The following is a 19080-nucleotide window of genomic DNA, read 5'->3' as shown; positions in this document are numbered from 1 at the left end:
CAGCCTTTTTACTGGCCGTAGGGATGATTTCTCTGGGTTGAAAATACAGCCCAGGTTTTCCAGATAAGTGACTATACTGGACACCCCTTGGTTTAACCGTGCCACTGACAGATGACCTGCTGCTGGTAGATCAATGTATGCCATTATTGCTATACCCGGACCTCTTAGTCTTACTAATACTGGGGCCAAAACTTTCATAAATGCCCAGGAAACGATGGTTAACTCAAAGGGCAAGGCCACGAACTGCGCTGTTCTACCGCAAAACGCAGAACTTCTGATGAGCGGGGAAAATTGGCACATGTAGATATGCATCTTTGATGTCTATTGATGCTAGAACTTCTCCTCCCCATAGGGTGGATTCATGCGAAAAAAGCGGATGTTTAGGAAGTGATTCAGATCTTTGCAATCTAAAATGGGTCTAATATCTCCAATCGGTTTTGATACCGTGAAGAGATTTGAATAAAACCACATACCCTGCTCTTCTGAGGGGGTCTCTGTGATTAGACCCTGAGACATCAATCCCTCCTCAGCCGTGAGTGTCCGGGCGCTCGGCTGGACACTCCCCCTCAGAGGGGCACCCGCCCTTGTAAAGGGTGGCGGGGCTCGTGCGGTACCCGGCTTGGCCTGCCGGCGGGTTCCCCTTAGGGCCGGAGGGGAGGGCCACCCGAAGTGGTCTAGCGCCAGAAATAAAGACCTTCTCTTCTTTGGGTCTTTGGGGAGTACCCTAGGGCTACCAATAGAGATGACCCATCCATCAAGGATCTCTACTTGTCAAGCCCCTGTTAAAAACCACAGAAGTCTACCCCCCACCTTGATAGAGCAGGGGCGCACCATCACAAGGAGGGCTTGGGACCATTAGGCATGGCAAAAAAAATATGAAAAGTGTGCGCTGTGTCCCCACATTCATATAGCACGTGCCATGGAACAAGCATCTTTGCAATGCAAGCATGCATTTATGAAACGTGTTATGTAACATTACGCAACACATATCTATGCAGACATGCATTCCCATGTGATGATGAATCATGTATATTTGAGTAAACATGTATTAACATGCCTCATTATGCAATCATGCATCTCTAGGCTATCATGCAACTTTAGATGATCATGCATCTTTATGCGATCCAGCATCTTAATGCGATCAAGCAACCTTATGCGATCAAGCCTCTCTGCGCGATCAAGCCTCTCTGTGTGATCAAGCATTCTTGTGTGCTGAAGCACCCTTATGCGATCAAGCATCCTTGTGCAATCGAGCATCTTTGTGCAATCAAGCATCTTTGTGCGATTAAGCATCCTTGTGCGATCAAGCATCCTTGTGTGATTAAGCATCCTATGCGACAATGTAAAAACCATGTATATGTATACAAACATAAACAAGCATTTTCTACACCCATGATCATGTATTTTTATGCAAACATGTGAACTGGTAACAAGAGTTATCTTCAGCAACCGTGTGCCTCAGCAACTATGCATTTCAGCATCAGTGCATCTTAGCAACTGGGCATTTTTTAGCAACTGGGCATTTCAGCATCTGTGTGTTTTAGCAACTGTGCGTTTCAGCATCTGTGCATCTTTAGCAACTGTGCATTTCTAGCAACTGTGCGTTTCTAGCAACTGTGCATAAATGTGCTTTTTAGCAAGTTTGTAAGCAAGCACCTGCCCAACTGCAGTTAGTCCTATACTTAGACCTGCAAGATAGCAAACACATATGCACTATATTGGAGATACAACTCCCTAAAATGCACCCATGCTCATGTTTTTCAAACATGTACTTTAAAAACATGCAATTTAAGTAATAAATTTGCAAGTACGTATATAATGCTGTTCCTGCCTACAAGCAGATAATAACACTTTTAAGGTGAACTGCTAATCATTCAGGGGTGTATCTACTTACACATGTCCCTCGGACAGGCAGAAAATATGCAGCATGTAATCATGACTTGTCTGCACCAGTTCCCCCAAGCGAGTACTCATACACTCACGGGCCACTGTTCTCTCCAAGGTCTATCTAACCTGTCACCACATGGCAATGGCCACCCTTCCTCTTCATGCCTATATAAAAAATAGGCTAGACTTGAGCGAACCTGCGCCCTCTAGTGGCTGGGGAAAAAACAGTAGCCCACATAACCTAGAGCACATAGCATAAATGAACAGCCCAGAAAACAAACAGACAGTCAGATCTTAAAGAAGACCATAGGAGTTAACCCAGGATCTTCTTAACTTACCATTCCCGCCGCAGAGTACTTACAGGAATACTCACAGTGACCCAATCTTCACCCCTCATGGCATGTTGGAGTCATGCCAGACCTTCAAGGATGGGGTCCCCTTTGTGTATAGGTTCCACTACCTTGGGCCTGTAAAGCACTCTGCCAGAATAACCTGTGTTATAGGAATGTGACCAAGGTACTGGATCCCAGAGCCCAACTCTCCTTAAGAGAAGCGTTACAGGCAAGACCTTGTTTTTCCATACCGAGGCTTGGATGCCATCCAGTTTAGCCCTTGTTACTGGCTCTTTTGAATGGATGCAATTGCGCAGCTCCTTGACCCAATCAGGATCCTCTAAGGAGCAATCTTCAGCACAAACTTAACCGTGACCAACACCTTAGACACTGGCGAAAAAACGGAGGTTCTCCCTGTATGGGAGGGGTTATATAGGAAGTGGGAATTCCTGTCTTTAATTATGCCAGTGTCCATCACCTTAAGGTGGCGTATAACCCATTCAGTAATTAATATGGTAGTAGTTTCCTCTGCATTTAGCAAACCCACTAGAGCCTCTCAACCTGCCTGGTTTAGAATCCTGGGTTATAAGGACTTGACCTGCTCGCCCCTTTCAACTTTTAGACAATTAGCCTCATATTCTCATCAGACTTGCTTTGACATGATGTAAAATCATTGATTTGATGACTGCTGCCCAGGCTTTGAAGCAGCAAAGCATTTCCAGTTACGGTTGGTTCTTTTTCAAAAATGGGATCTATTTGTATCAAACATGTCTACTTTTTTTTTTGGACAGTAAAGGTTTTTTTATTGACACACCTCCCATGTAGATCAAATTGGCACAGTCTCCCTCTGATTGTAGATACATGCACTTTGACAACTGTTGCAAAAGTTAGAAGAAAAATAGCAGGGGGTATACACCTTTAAATACAGTGCAAAAGTTACTTGCAAATCCCACAATTAAATTTGAGGGTTTTATGGACACTTCTTCCAGCATCAGTCAGCTCTCGGACCAGCCAAAGCTTGACAAACTAGCATTCATCTAAAATCCACTGAGTGTGTAAATTATTTCCTTACAGAGAAATGACTGACTTCAAATAATTTGGTGATCTTTATAAATCCCTTGCCAGACACATATGCATCTAAAAATATCTAAGGGCTAAACAGCTCTGTTGATCTTGGCACCACAAACATCAATAGCAAAGAGAACACCACACACTAAATATCTGAGGTTTAAAAAGACAGGTTGCGCCTGCATACCCAGTGTCTAATTTCACCGCTTTCATTAAAGTTACCTCGCAGACAAGGGGCCCCAGTAGGTTGAAAAAAATTGATTACTGTTGATGTCTTACCTGTAGGCAATTTTCTGTCCCCTTAAAGCCTGGCAGAAATACTCCCATCTGTGCTTACATTTCCAACCCAGCTAGTTTCCGGGACGCAGCAGCTGTTGGACACAGTATCACAGGAGGGAGCATCTTTCTGTTTCAAAAGCCACACATGCACAGTGCGCTCTTTCTTTCCCTATTGAAGTAGTGTCTGAGCTCAACCGCAGCTACTTATAAAATATTGTTTACTTCTATTTTTGTATCTAAATCAGGGGTAGGCAAACTGGGGCCCTCCAGCCATATTGCATTGCAATTTCAGAAAATTACAGTGGCTGCAGATTGAAAAGGAAAGGTAATTTTTAATAACATGTAATTACAATATGACTTGTGTTGCAATTGTATTCGCTATATTATTTGTTCTTTATTTGCTATTTTTTTCCCCACGAAAGTGAAGTTACCCTTTAAGGAACTGGCAGCCTACAGCATCCTTAACAACTAGTAAACAACATGGTTGTTAAAGAGCAGGTGGTCGCCACATCCTTAACAACTGATAAGTCATCAACTGTCAGCGGGATTTCCCGCTGACAGCTGACTGTAAACAAAAGATTTTCCCGCAATGAAAGATTGTGAAAATAACAGCGTGGGGGTCCCTCCCCAATCCATACCAGGCCCTTCAGGTTTGGTATAGATTTTGAGGGGAACCCAATGCTAAAATTTAGAAAAAAGATAGATTGGGTACAGCCAAAATCCATACTAGACACTTCTCCGAGCATGCAGCCTGGCAGGTCAGGAAAGGAGGGGTGAGCGAGCCCCCCCTAAACCATACCACATACCCTCAACATGGCGCAGTTGCTTTGTTAATGAGGACAAGGGCCTCTTCCCCACAACCCTGGCCGATGGTTGTGGGGGTCTGCGGGTGGGGGGCTTATCGGAATCCCCTATGTGAATAAGTATGGAGTACATATTACCCCTACTCATTCACCAAAAAAGTGCCCAAAAGGCAAAATAAAAAAAGGCAGACACAGCTTTTAACAAGTTCTTAGTTCTTATTTTTAGCACTGATCATTATAATAATGTTACTGATTCCCAAAAAAGTGTCAAAAATGTCAATTAGGTGTCCGATCTGTCCGCCACAACATCGCAGTCACGCTAAAAATTGCAGATTACTAGTAAAAAAAAAAATAACAAAAATGCCATAAATCTATCCCCTATTTTGTAAACGCTATAACTTTTGCGAAAACCAATCAATATACCCTTATTGGGTTTTTTTCACCAAAAATATGTAGCAGAATACAAATTGGCCTAAATTGATGAAGAAATTAGATTTTTTACATTTTTTATTGGGTGTGTTTTATAGCAGAAAATAAAAAAAAAATATATTTTTTTTTTTTATAAAATTGTCAGTATTTTTCTGTTTATAGCGCAAAACATAAAAAGTGCAGAGGTGATCAAATACCACCAAAGGAAAGCTCTATTTGTGGGAAAAAAAGGTCATCAATTTTGTTTGGGTACAACGTCGTATGACCGCGCAATTGTCAGTTAAAGTGACGCAGTGCTGTATCGCAAAAAATGGCCTGGTCAGGAAGTGGGTATATCCATCTGGGGCTGAAGTGGTTAAAAAAGCTGAACCCGATACTTTATTTCCATTATTTGTCTCCAGTGCTCTATTGTTTTCATTCTTTCTCATCTAACTGATCCTAAATGTAAACATGTAACATATTCTTTTATTGTATACTGTGTTTGTAAACTCAGTAAAATTTTAGTGAAATAAAAAAGCTTAACCTGACCAAGGTTCAGTTAATTTTGGCTGAAATTGGGCTTAAAGCTGAACTCCAGGATAAGCAAATATTTTTTAAATACAATACATTTTTTAGAGCCACATGTATTCTTAAATTTTGGAGTGCTTTGTATATTTTTTTCAGATCATCGCAGTCAGTAATTTAGTGTTAAACTTTGTCTCTGTTCAGGGGTTTCTAGTAATAAGGACCAGTCACTGCTGCTTTCTATCCTTGTGAAAGGTGACTGATCTTATATCCACCCCTCTTCTGTAGCATTATAGTGGAAGCACCTGCTGGGTCCTTCCATAAGCTCTGGTCTCTGTATAGGCTATACCAGTACTATGCTTACAAGGTAATACATGGGGTTTTAAAGGGATTTGGTGCACGAAAAGTGTATTTATATCATTTGTGGCAAATAAAAAATATACTTAATTGAAGGTTTTTTTAGCTACAAATAAAATAAAATTAAATCATTGGCACATTTTATACTATTTACATTAAAAGAGTGTTCATAACAGGCCTATTATTGAAACTGAAAATGTTAAGAATAAGGAGAAAAATGCAAATATGTAAACTAGTAAAAATATAGAGGAGGGGAAAAGATAGCAGTCATATTTGGGTCACATGATTCTATAGTTCCTAAGTTCCAGACTCTATATTGCATAAAGTTATCTCCTAAGGCAGAATACTGTCTTCTATCACTGATTCGTCCCCTATATAGCTGTTACAGCAAAAGAAGCTGTGGAAACCTCTTTAATTCTCTCATTTCATTTTGTTAGCACAGCAATGGAAGGGAGGTGTTCATTCACAAAGTAGCAATAGAGAGGACAGTGGGGATGCAGACAGATGGGCTCATTTAAGCAGAATCGACATTTTCACAGGTAACTGCTTCCTCCTGGAGGAGATAGATGAGACCCAATGGGCCGTCTCTTCGTTGCTTTGCCTAATTTTGCCTGACACTTTGACCATTTCACAAGCCTGCAAAAAAAAAGCACTGTTGGCCTGCTATCAAAAATAAATGATTAGACCAAATGCTCATTGTGACCCTCAGAGGAGAGAAACAATATATCCCATGTAAAAGAAATCACCTTTTGGTGGCTCTGCCTGCTTTATGATTGCAGCCACATCTGCTCTCTGCAGCTCCAATGCCTTGGAACACTTCCATTATCCCAGGAGCTGCCTGTGCTACCCAGATGAATGCAAGAAGCTGATGAATATAGAGCTGCTTAGGAAAAAGTTTACTGCACAGTAAAATCAGAAATCATTGTACTTGTGACTTTACAGTATTACTCCTACTTGTCATTTAAGGACAAACAAAAACTCTACATTTGTTCTGAGTGCTTCAGCATTATAGTATCTTTTAAAATCAGGCATAGCCAAGCTCACATTTTGCAGTTTCAAAAAATTGTCTAGAAATCTTATTTAATGTTTAAGGGGAATTGAAAGGGGAATTTATATAGGCAACATTAGAAAGGCAAACATTCATTTTTAAGATGTATTATTGCAACCCATGAGTAAGACATTGTCCTCCAAGATTGTAAATCCCATGCCTATTTCCTTAAAAAATGAATATAATTTATTTTTAATATGGTAGCAAGATATGAGTTAGATATTTACCCAAATATTTCAACTTGTCTCACCGCCACTGGAAAGGTTTATATAAACCCAAGGAGAAATCCTCAAAGGTGGGAAGATCAATATTTAAAATTTCAGATTTAGTTAAGTTAATCTTGAAATTTGAATTTAGGAGTCTATAAGCTGGTTAGGAATGGAAATAGATGCTTGTGCTCCTGGTGATTAATTTGGAAAACATGTATGTCAAAATTCAATCTAACCATGTAGAGGAAATGGTTCCAATGAAATAACAAATAATACTGGAGAGAATGCACATTCCTGCCTCGTCCTATTATACAAATTAAAAGGTGACGGGAGCAGGCCATTGATCTTAGCTTTGGCTGAAGGTTGATTGTAAAGTATCCTAATAATGTTAAGCATTGGTCTAAAAACATTATAAGACAGAGTTGTCTTCAGAAATCTCCAGTCCAGGCTGAATGCTGTCAGTGGATAATAGCAAGGAAGGCTGGGGGGGTTCCTGTTCACATAATGAAGAATTGAGAGGGCCCTCAATGCATTCGCTTTAGCTTCCCTTCCCAGAATGAAACCTGCCTGGTCTGTATTTATCAGCAGAAAAAAGATTGGTGTAGTCCTAGGGGGCAATACCTTAGCATAAAGCTTTATATATGCATTTAAACGGGAAATTGATCTGAAGCTTGGCGGTAAAGTAGGATCTGTATCTTGTTTAGGAATAAATTTAATATGTGTGCCAAAGGTTTCATGGCAAGGGATTTTGCTGTCAGATAAATAGCTAGCATACATACATAATTGAGGAAAGAGGAGATCCTTAGCTTCTTTATAACAAGAATTCTGCCTTTGTAATATCTTGTTCCAACAAGTGGCACTTAGGTTCTGGGAGTTTTGGTATATTTGCTTTACAAAGATAATCTTGATTTGTATTCATGCATAGTGTAAAAGGGTGGATACAGCGCTAGAATAAATATGATCAAAGAAAATTATTGTGAAAAACAAAATGAAAAAGAAAAGTGAAAAAAGAAAAAACTAAAGCAGAGTCCCATCACATAAAAAAAATCCATAAGTGTCTGTTTAAAGTCCATCCAATGAAAAATAGTAAATATACAATTTTCACACACAAAAAGCGTAGTGCATCTGGCTCCGCACACCCAAAGTGATATAATATTCTGCTTACCAGATGACGATGACTGCTATGGCAGTCTCGCCCAGCATAGGGATTTAATGGTTTCCCCAAAACCTAGGTGGTGATTGAAGCCTCCAAGGGATGATTCCTAATGTCGCCAGCTAATAGATTGTGTTGCTCAAAAATATACAAGAGAAGCTCCCATAGTGTAATATGTCAAATATACAAATGAGTTTAATATAGGATAAGTATTGCACTTACAATGTAGTAGTTCAAATATCAGCGAATCATACAATGTGGATATCTGGTAGTTACGGTGTCTCTACGAGTCTCACTCTACTTCCTGATTCAAAACAAGCCATCCACCGTCTCGAAAAGAAAAAATTTATCAATGTCACCATCATAGGCTCCACCCTACGCATTTCATCATCAATAGGACGTCGCTTGGGGATTCACCTGGCCAAGCTATCCATGAGATACTCCCAATAGGAAATCACGTCTAAAGGGATGCAGGCCCAGCAACTTTTCTCATTAGTGCCCTGCAGGTGCTATAGGCTGATTGATAATTATGAAACCACTACCATTAGATTCACTTTCCCAGATGGACACAAACACACAGGGATGTCTTCAGAATAACAAAATGGTAGGAATCTGCAGCAAAGTTTGCTAAAATCCTTGTATAGTACAAATATCACTCAGAGGGGAATGTATTTTCCCCGCAAAAGCGGATTTACTCTAATTTTTAATTCAAGGATTTGGTGACTTAAATTTAAAGTCAGTCCTAGCATACAAGTTCTAAGGGTTATATTAAAATTGCCTGTTAAAATATGAACTCCTCCCCCCCTCCTCCCCTCCCATCTCTGCGTCACCCCATTCATCCCCACTTCACCCTCTCTTTTCCTATCCCTTATCATGACACGATCTTCATACACGCTTTTATGTTCCTCCTATTCCTACCGTCCTCCTGTTACCTCACTATTCATGACTGACACTTGCATTGATCATATGATCATTCATCCTCATATTACTCTATTTAGACCTTGGCCGGTGTCTCATATCCCCTTTCCAATTGCCGGGGGAGGCTCAGCCGGGCTGCCTCATTGCTGCACACCCTCCGAGGCTCGGGTAAGCAGTTTTATCACTCCATTTCACCTTCCCCATTTTACAATTGTTTAAAAATCCTTTATATTGTATTCATTTTTGTATTCTGATCTATATTTACAGATGTATTGTCCTGATGAAGCGGTAAACCCGCGAAACATGTTGAAATATCATGTCATCTGAACCTTTTTAAATTATATGTTTTGTTGTCCTTTTGCTATTTTTGTATGAATACATTTTGTGAAATTTTACCAGTGATTCACATTATTAGCTATACCTCCTGTATATGTACCGCAATAGTCCACTTGCCGTTCCTTTCTTGGTGAGTCTGGGGTGGGGCCCATACTCCCAAATTATTATTCTTAACTCCTTATCAAAATCATACAACTCTTCAAAGAGTGATAAATGACACTCTTTGAAGAAATTGGACCTAATTCTGATTGGGACATTACATAGTAGCTATAGCATGAATACTGTCATTTATAGTCTTCTTTATGAAGAGAAACCTTCTTTTTAAATCTGCAGTCATATCAGTAAGCTTAAAATCAACATGCTTACTCAAACCAATTGTAATCCCAATGATCCATTAATTTTTTTTAAAACTATGGGGAAAACCAATGCACTGAAAGTTGACTTTAGTTGATGCCTTTAGATTGAGTTTCCAGGAGGCATACAATGGATACAGAGTAGTGTTTGAACTCATGCAAAATCGTGTGTCTCTTCATTGGTGAATTCAAGCCCTTATTATTGTATGACGCTATCTTTATAGAAACCATGGGATTAATAAACTCCCATTTAAATTCCTAAGGCACGTGGAATCAATGCTCAAAAAGAAAACAATTACAGGGTCACAAAGGTAAACAAGAAAAAAACTACCAAAAAAAAAAGTACTACCAATCTCTTCCTCCGTGCTAACCAAACGCTTACAGGAGAACTGAGGCCCCGCCTTCCTATCAAATTTTGAACACATTATGGCACCTTGTGTTAAAAGGACACAAAGTCTTTTGAAGGTGAGGCATGGGTGTGCAGGAGCAGTGTCAAATACCAGGTATTAATCAATAACCCTAGCATACCTCATAGGTAGGGGTTTAAAAAAAAAAAACCTCTGGAGAATAGGTTGAATTGTGGATCTGGCTTAATGCTATAAAGAAATCTCTTCTCCTTTTTTTCCCCCTTCCCTATCCACACATTTGCTCTTCTCTCCCTCTTTACTATCTTCCTATGTAAATCTAATCTATGATCATTTCCCCATCTCACATATAAGATCACTGAAATACTGAAACACTAAGCATCAAATCATCTTTTTCATCCAATATGTGGAATCCACAGACTGCATGCTCAGCCTCTTTAAAAAAAAAAAAAAAAAAGATTTACTATTTTCCAGAAATGGACACAGCCCCATTACCCTTGATTAACAGGTGCATCTGACCATTGGATCACAAAATAAAATTTTTTTTTACATTTGCTTTGTCATTACCTAAATTATCTTGTAATGCCGTTGATCTTCCTGAAATATTCCATATAAATGAACATAAAACATGTACAGTACATTATAAAAGTTTTAATTACTGCTGCAGAAAAGCTAGTTTAAAACTGTTGTGTGCACTAAATCATTTAAGCTCAGGCTATAACACATATGAGCATCTTGGATACAGGAAGCTGGAAAAAATTAAGTATTGTGGCCAGTAGGCATGCATGCCAGCACCACAAGTTTCCTGTACTCTACCAGTGTTCGAAGTTTAAATACTTTGGTCAATACTTTAGTCAACATTATAGATTCAGCTTAAGCTATATGTGCTGCGAAAAAAAGGAAAAAAATAACTTTTCCAATAATCAAGACAGTATAATCTTCCTGCAGAAGCTCATTATGCCAATGGAATTCATTTATATACTGTAATTACCGAATATAAACTTAATTAGGGCATGATGTGGCAGAATGTTCATTCACATAATAAAGGGAACTCTGTAATTAATATTATAAGCTTCATCAGTTAAGTAATAGAATCTCCTAGCTGAACCAAAAAACTTATATTGGGCATCTCCTTGATGCACAGGTTTTAAAACATAGTATTTGGATGGAATTCATTGTCTGTATTGCTGTGGAATTTGTGACAATCAAAATGACTGTTCTATGCCCAGTCTGGAAAAGGTCAGGGATCAATCCATCGGCAGCAAGCAGACATTTCCGAGTAGAATGAATTGTGCCTTTAATCAATTCAAAAGAGTGACACATGGAACATTTTGAGCCAATTAATTGGGCATTTTAGATGTGGAGAGAGATGCTTGGCACAGTCCATTTGTTTTATTATCTAATGTAGGTGCCATTAAAACAAAGAACATATCTGCAGATATACTTTAAAATTCTGTTTTCCCCTAGGACCTAGTCCTCCCTGCACAATTCCTCTCACTCTGCACCACAAAAAAAACAAAAACAAAAAAAAAAAACAGGATGTATTCCAAATTACTAGGAATCTTCAAAGTGGTCAGGTGATGAGCTGGGGTCCCTCTTCAACGTTAGTGGTAGGCAGTACTCTGCTGCTGGTGTTCACATTATGACGTGTACAGTAAATTCTATTCTATGCATTGTTCCACTCTGAGGTATTTAAAGTGACATAAGCTGCACAACCTGACTACAAAATACTTACTTTTGCAGGTATACTTGGTTCTGCAACTGCAAATAATGAATAAAGCCAAAACGGAATAGCCCATTTAACCACTTGACAACTGGGCACTTAAACCCCCTTCCTAACCAGACCAATTTTCAGCTTTTGGTGCTCTCACATTTTGAATGACAATTACTCAGTCATGCAACACTGTATCTATATGAAATTTTTGTCCTTTTTTTCACACAAATGGAGCTTTCTTTTGGTGGTATTTAATCACCGCTGGGTTCTTTATTTTTTGCGCCGTAAAAGAAAAAAGACCGAAAAATCTGTAAAAAAATACATTTTTCTTCATTTCTGTTATAATATTTTGCAAATTAGTAATTTTTCTTCATATATTTTGGCCAAAATTTATACCGCTACATATCTTTGGTAAAATTAACCCAAATCGGTGGATATTATTTGGTCTTTGTGAAAGTTATAGAGTCCAAAAGCTATGGTGCGAATATCTGAAAATTGATCACACCTGAAGTACTGACGGCCTATCTAATTTCTTGAGACCCTAACATTCCAGAAAAGTACAAATACCCCCCAAATGACCCCTTTTTGGAAAGAAGACATTCCAAGGTATTTAGAAAGATGCATGATGAGTTTTTTGAAGTTGTAATTTTTTCCCACAATTCTTTGCAAAATCAAGGTTTTTTTTTTACTTTTTTTTTTTCCCACAAAATTGTCATATTAGCAGGTTATTTCTCACACACAGCATATGCATACCACAAATTACACCCCAAAACACATTCTGCTATTACTCCCGAGTACGGTGATACCACATGTGTGAGACTTTTACACAGCGTGGCCACATACAGAGGCCCAACATGCAGGGGAGCACCTTCAGGCGTTCTGGAGCACCCAGGCCAATTCTGACATTTCTCTCCTACATGTAAAAATCATCATTTATTAGCTAGAAAATTACATAGAACCCCAAAACATTATATATGTTTTTTTAGCAAAGACCCTAGAGAATACAATGGCGGTCGTTGCAACTTTTTATCTCGCACGGTATTTGCGCAGCAATTTTTTTAACGCGTTTTTTTTTGGAAAAAAAACTGTTTTGTGCTTTACAAAAACCAAAACAGTAAAGTTAGCCTAATGTTTTTGCATAATGTGAAAGATGAAGTTACGCCTAGTAAATAGATACCCAACATGTCACCTTTCAAAATTGCACGCGCTTGTGGAATGGCGCCAAACTTTTCTACTCAAAAATCCCCATAGGCGACGCTTTAAAATTTTTTACTGGTTACATGTTTTGAGTTACAGAGAAGGTCTAGGGTCAAAATTATTGCTCTCGCTCTACCGATCGCAGCGATACCTCACATGTGTGGTTTGAACACCGTTTTCATATGTGGGCGGGACTTACGTATGCGTTCACTTCTGAATGCGAGCACACAGGGACAGGGGCGCTTTAAAATTTTTTTTTTTTATTGTTCATTTTACTTTATTTATTTTAGTTTGATGCTTTTTTCCAAAAAAAAAAATTTTGGACCACTTTTATTCCTATTACAAGGAATATAAACATCCTTGTAATAGGAATATGGCATGACAGGTCCTCTTTACAGTGAGATATGGGGTCAATAAGACCCCACATCTCACCTCTAGGCTGGGAAGCCTGAAATAAAAAAAAAAAAAAAACGATCCTGGCTTCGATCATAGCGGTGAGTCGGTAGAAGCGCGGGAGGGGGGGACATCCCCTCTCGCCTCCCGTAAGAACGATCAAGCAGTGGAACAGCTGCTATGATCGTTCTCATGGTGTAGGGAATCGCCGGCTGAAAAAGCTGATATCTGAATTATGCCTGTAGCTGCACCCATCATTCAGCTATCCCCGCACAAAGTCAAGGACGTTGTATGACGGCCGGCGGGCGGGAAGTGGTTAAAACGCTTTTTTTTTTTTTTTAACACAACGTTGTCCATTTATACAATATTTCTACCACATAACATGTACATACCAAAAATGACACCCCAAAATAGATTCTCCTGCTCCTCCTGAGTACGGCGATACCACATGTGTGAGACTTCCACAGCCTGGTCACATACAGAGGCCGAGTACAGCTGAGCATGGCAGGGTATGGCGGGGTATTGCGGAGTATGCGGGGTATTGCAGAGTATGGCGGAGTATGGCGGGGTATGGCGGGGTATGGCGGAGTATGGCGGAGTATGGCGGGGTATGGCGGAGTATGGCGGAGTATGGTGGGGTATTGCAGAGTATGGCGGGGTATTGCAGAGTATGGCGGGGGCATGGCAGAGTATGGCGGGGGCATGGCAGAGTATGGCGGGGGCATTGCAGAGTATGGCGGGGGCATTGCAGAGTATTGTGGGGGCATTGCAGAGTATTGTGGGGGCATTGCAGAGTATTGCACAGCATTGCAGAGTATTGTGGGGGCATTGCAGAGTATTGTGGGGGCATTGCAGAGTATTGCACAGCATTGCAGAGTATTGTGGGGGCATTGCAGAGTATTGTGGGGGCATTGCAGAGTATTGCACAGCATTGCAGAGTATTGTGGGGGCATTGCAGAGTATTGTGGGGGCATTGCAGAGTATTGTGGGGGCATTGCAGAGTATTGCACAGCATTGCAGAGTATTGCACAGCATTGCAGAGTATTGTGGGGGTATTGCAGAGTATTGCACAGCATTGCAGAGTATTGCACAGCATTGCAGAGTATTGTGGGGGCATTGCAGAGTATTGCACAGCATTGCAGAGTATTGTGGGGGTATTGCAGAGTATTGCACAGCATTGCATAGTAGTAGGGATGGCTGAGCATGGATGGATGGATGGCTGGATGTCTCTGTGCAGCGCTGTGGGCACTACACATACAGCCCACAGCGCTGCAGACATCCATCCTTCTCCCTCCCTGCTCACTGTGTACCGATCGGTACACAGGAGGGGAGGAGAGGAACCGGCGTTATTAGATGACGCCGGTCTGTTTACATGTCATAGTACGTCCTCCCAGAGTTATCCAACTGCCCTGCAGCCGTCATTCGGCTATGGGCCGGTTGGTAAGTGGTTAAGCAAAAACATAACAAAAACAACTTTTGCTACATTATTCACCTTCAATCCAGAGATTTTCCCAATAGGACTTTTTTTCTGACATTGGATGTCCTTATTCCAATAGCCACCAATATTTAACCCACTTCCTCTGAGCCTCTGTACTGGACCCATCCCAGCCTGTGACTAGACAGTGAAAGGAGCAGCACAGTGATGAGTTCATATCTTTTGCAAACGGCTTTCTATGCATGCTTCTTGTCAACACATAAACTGATAAGCTCCTTGTACTGCTTTCTTCTCCTGCACTCCAGCCCTGCTCTACAAAGAGTGCAAGAGGTTGATGCTAGTTTAAATGTAGGTACTGCTTTCAATTAAATATATATTTAACTATGTATTAATGATTACATAGTTGCATTAATTTAGCTCTTGTATATCTGCCTAGAGTTCAGCTTTAATGACGTCCCCCCAAGGGTTGTCAAATTACCAAATAAAAGAGTACACATTAAATTATTCGTCTGCACTAAAAAAAAAAGCCAATGTGTTTCAGGGGTCAGAGAAAAACTTCCCCTTCATTCAATTAAAATGAGAGACTTAAAATTACTTAAAATAAGAATCTATTGCCCTGTCAAATTCCTGTCATTCAACACTTAAAAAACACCAAATAATAGCTACAACAATAAAGATGATCCAAAAAATGAAAGAGAAAGTTTTCTCTTTAACAAAATTATCACTTATGATTCCAGGGGATACAGAACCCAAGATTCTGTCCCTTTATCTAAAACAATGTGTGCAGATTAAAAGACTTGTTAGTAGGAAAAAATTGGAAATCGGTGACTGACATTGAAGCCATGGCCTCTCCTCAGCTGCCCGTTTTGCTGGCCCTACAGGTCAAATCAAACATTTACTTACCTCTTTGGGCAGTAAACCTACAGACCTCCTTAAGTTGTTGACATTTGAAACCATATGTAGGGACTCATTTCAAATACAACATGACCTCTCTATCATTTACTTCATTTTTGTTACACCTACAGAAAATTTTGCCCCTCCTTTTTGATGAAATGGGATTTGAACTAACAATTTACAAATGAACAATTTTATTTGCACATAATGTAAATCCTCAAAAAAAAAAAAAAAAAAAAAAAAAATATATATATATATATATATATATATATATATATATATATATATATATATATATATATATATATATATATATATATATATATATATACACATACACACACACACACAATTTCAGGAGTCTGGTTACAAGCTACACATAAGATGGTTGTGCCCAGAAGCTAATCCACAAAGCTGGAGAAGTGGGGAAACAGAGGGTACATTCTTGCATATATTCTGGTACTGTCTGCAAATCCACCCCTTCTGGTTGAAGGTGTGTAAATTGATTTATGAACTCATTGGTTTGTCCCTAGAAGATAATCCACCAACCTGACTGTTATACCCAAGTTCCCTCCCTAAGAAAAAATACCAACATTCATTAGTGATTCACTTGATTAATGTGGTGATGACTTGCATTCCAGTTGGAAAGATTCTTCCCCTCCCACACTAGGACAGTGGATCACAGTGGTAAATGAAACCATGAAGATGGAAGAGAACAATTTCGCAAGACATGGTGCATTTGCATACAGTTCCAACTCTCCTCCAAATATAAGTAAATCTTCTGGACAGTGCCTTAAGATTGGATTTAACTTGGTCTGCCTAATCAGGTGAGATTTTCTGGGCTTTTTTTTTCAAATTCAATATTATTCTTTTTATCTTGCCTTCTTCTCTTTTTCTTTTGATATTGCTTGAAGGGAGGGTGGGTAAGATAAACAGATTAAATAAGGGTAGAACAGTACATTTACAGCAGTAAAATTATATAAAGGAACCATCTTACATAAGGATACATAACATTGTTTAGTTTAGATTTAATGAAAAGGTCTAGGTCTAAGTAAAGTATGATGGGACAATCTGCCTATTAACTGTTATGATTGTATGGCTAAATGTTAATTATTGTGAAGTTGAACCCAATTGTCTTGTCTAAATAAAGAGTTATATATAAAAAAAAAATAAATAAAAAAAAATAGGGCTTTTCTATGTGGATCTATGTAGGGAAGCTAATTGATGGATTAGAAGAGCTGTTTATCTTGATTGCGCATGCAGATACTGCTGGCCAGTAACTCTCCTAATCTAGCAATTAGCTTCCCTATATAGATTCACACAGGGAATCCCTATTTTAAGTCCATTTAATTTTCTTGTAAGCAAATAAAAATATACTGCGCTGATTAATATACCAAAAAGATAACTACATAAATCAGAATTGTGCTAACTATAGACGTGTGAAATTATAATCCCTTGTCACTACCCAAAAGTCCTTCATATAAATGTGAATAAAACTGTGATACAATCCTCCAATCATGAACAAGTCCACATAGACTGTTTAATTTGGCGAGATCAGATTATGTAATAGCAGATACCTCCATCAAACCATACCTCATTCCTGGTATTCTTATTTAACTGAATCCCTGAAGAAGGGCGAGTTTTTCTGACCCCCGAAACGTGTTGGCTGTTTTTTAGTGTAAACCAAGAAATGAATTTGGACTCTTATTGATTGTCTGGAGTTCCTTCCATTGATGCATGTCTTTTTATGGTAACCTCCTAGGTACCCGTTGTAGGGTAGCCCTGTTCGTTGTAGAGCTGCCCATTCTGACCCAGTGAGCTTTTCCCAAATTTGTGTCCTCTCATTACACACATCAAATTCCTACTACCTCTTGGATGTTTTTTTTCATCACTTTTATTATATCCTATCATGTGACAACACTGAAGAAATGACACTTTGCTACAATATAAAGTAGTGAGTGTACAGCTTGTATAACAGTGTAAATTTGCTGTCCCCTCAAAATAACTTAACAGACAGCCATTAATGTCTAAACCGCTGGCAACAAAAGTAAGTACACCCCTAAGTGAAAATGTCCAAATTGGGTCCAATTAGCCAATTTTTTCCTCCCTGGTGTCATGTGACTCATTAGTGAATGTCTCACTTGTGAATGGGGAGCAGGTTTGTTACATTTGGTGTTATAGCTCTCACTCTCTCATACTGGTAAGTGGAAGCTCAACACGGCACATGACAAAGAACTCTGAGGATCTGAAAAATGGTTTTCTTGCTCTACATAAAGATGGCCTAGGCTATAGAAAGATTGCCAAGACCCTGAAACTGAGCTGCAGCACAGTGGCCAAGACCATATAGCTGTTTAACCGGTCAGGTTCCACTCAGAGTCAGAACAGGCCTCGCCATGGTCGACCAAAGAAGTTGAGTGCATGTGCTCAGCGTCATATTCAGAGGTTGTCTTTGGGAAATAGATGTATGAGTGCTGCCAGCATTGCTGCAAATGTTGAAGGGGTGGGGGTACAGCCTGTCAGTGCTCAGACCATACGCCATACACTGCATCAAATGGGTCTGCATGGCTGAGACCAAGATAAACTTATTTGGTTCAGATGGTGACAATCGTGTGTGGTGGCAACCAGGTGAGGAGTACAAAGACAAATGTGTCTTACCTACAGTCAAGCATGGTAGTGGGAGTGTCATGGTCTGGGGTTGCATGAGTGCTGCTGGCACTGGGGAGCTGCAGTTCATTGAGGAAACCATGAATGCATACATGTACTGTGACATACTGAAACAGAGCATGGTCCCCTCCCTCCAGAGACTGGGCCACAGGGCAGTATTCCAACATGATAACGACCCCAAACACACCTCCAAGATGACCACTGCCTTGCTAAAGAAGCTGAGGGTAAAGGTGATGGACTGGCCAAGCATGTCTCCAGACCTAAAAACTCTATTGAGCATCGGTGGGGCATCCTCAAATGGAAGGTGGAGGAGCACAAGGCCTCTAACATCCACCCGCTCCGTAATGTCGCCATGGAGGAGTGGAAGAGGACTCCAGTGGCAACCTGTGAAGCTCTGGTGAACTCCATGCCCAAGAGGGTTAAGGCAGTGCTGGAAAATAATGGTGGCCACACAAAAAATTGACACTTTGGGCCCAATTTTGAAATTTTCACTTAGGGGTGTTCTCACTTTTGTTGCCAGAAGTTTAGACATTAATGGCTGTGTGTTGAGGTATATTTAGGGGACAGAAAATTTACACTGTTATACAAGCTATACACTCTTTACATTACACATGGCTTTTATACAGCATGTACTCAGTTATGAATATGTATAATTATGTATCATCATTGTATACAGTGTATGTGTTCATGGTATATTTTTACCAAAATGTCAGCCTCTGTATATGGTTATGTATGTTTTGAA

General features: G+C 39.7%; 1 protein-coding gene across 1 annotated transcript in view; it reads right to left on the bottom strand.

Moving 5' to 3' along the window:
- The window catches only part of SPAG16 (sperm associated antigen 16), a 1492162-nt gene that overhangs the window by 352742 nt on the left and 1120340 nt on the right, over window positions 1-19080 (bottom strand). The window lies entirely within an intron of this gene.

Source organism: Aquarana catesbeiana, linkage group LG06 (assembly GCF_042186555.1).
Source record: "Aquarana catesbeiana isolate 2022-GZ linkage group LG06, ASM4218655v1, whole genome shotgun sequence".
NCBI lineage: Eukaryota > Metazoa > Chordata > Amphibia > Anura > Ranidae > Aquarana > Aquarana catesbeiana.
The sequence above is the reverse complement of the archived record's forward strand: the minus strand, read 5'-3'. Positions and strand labels throughout refer to the sequence as shown.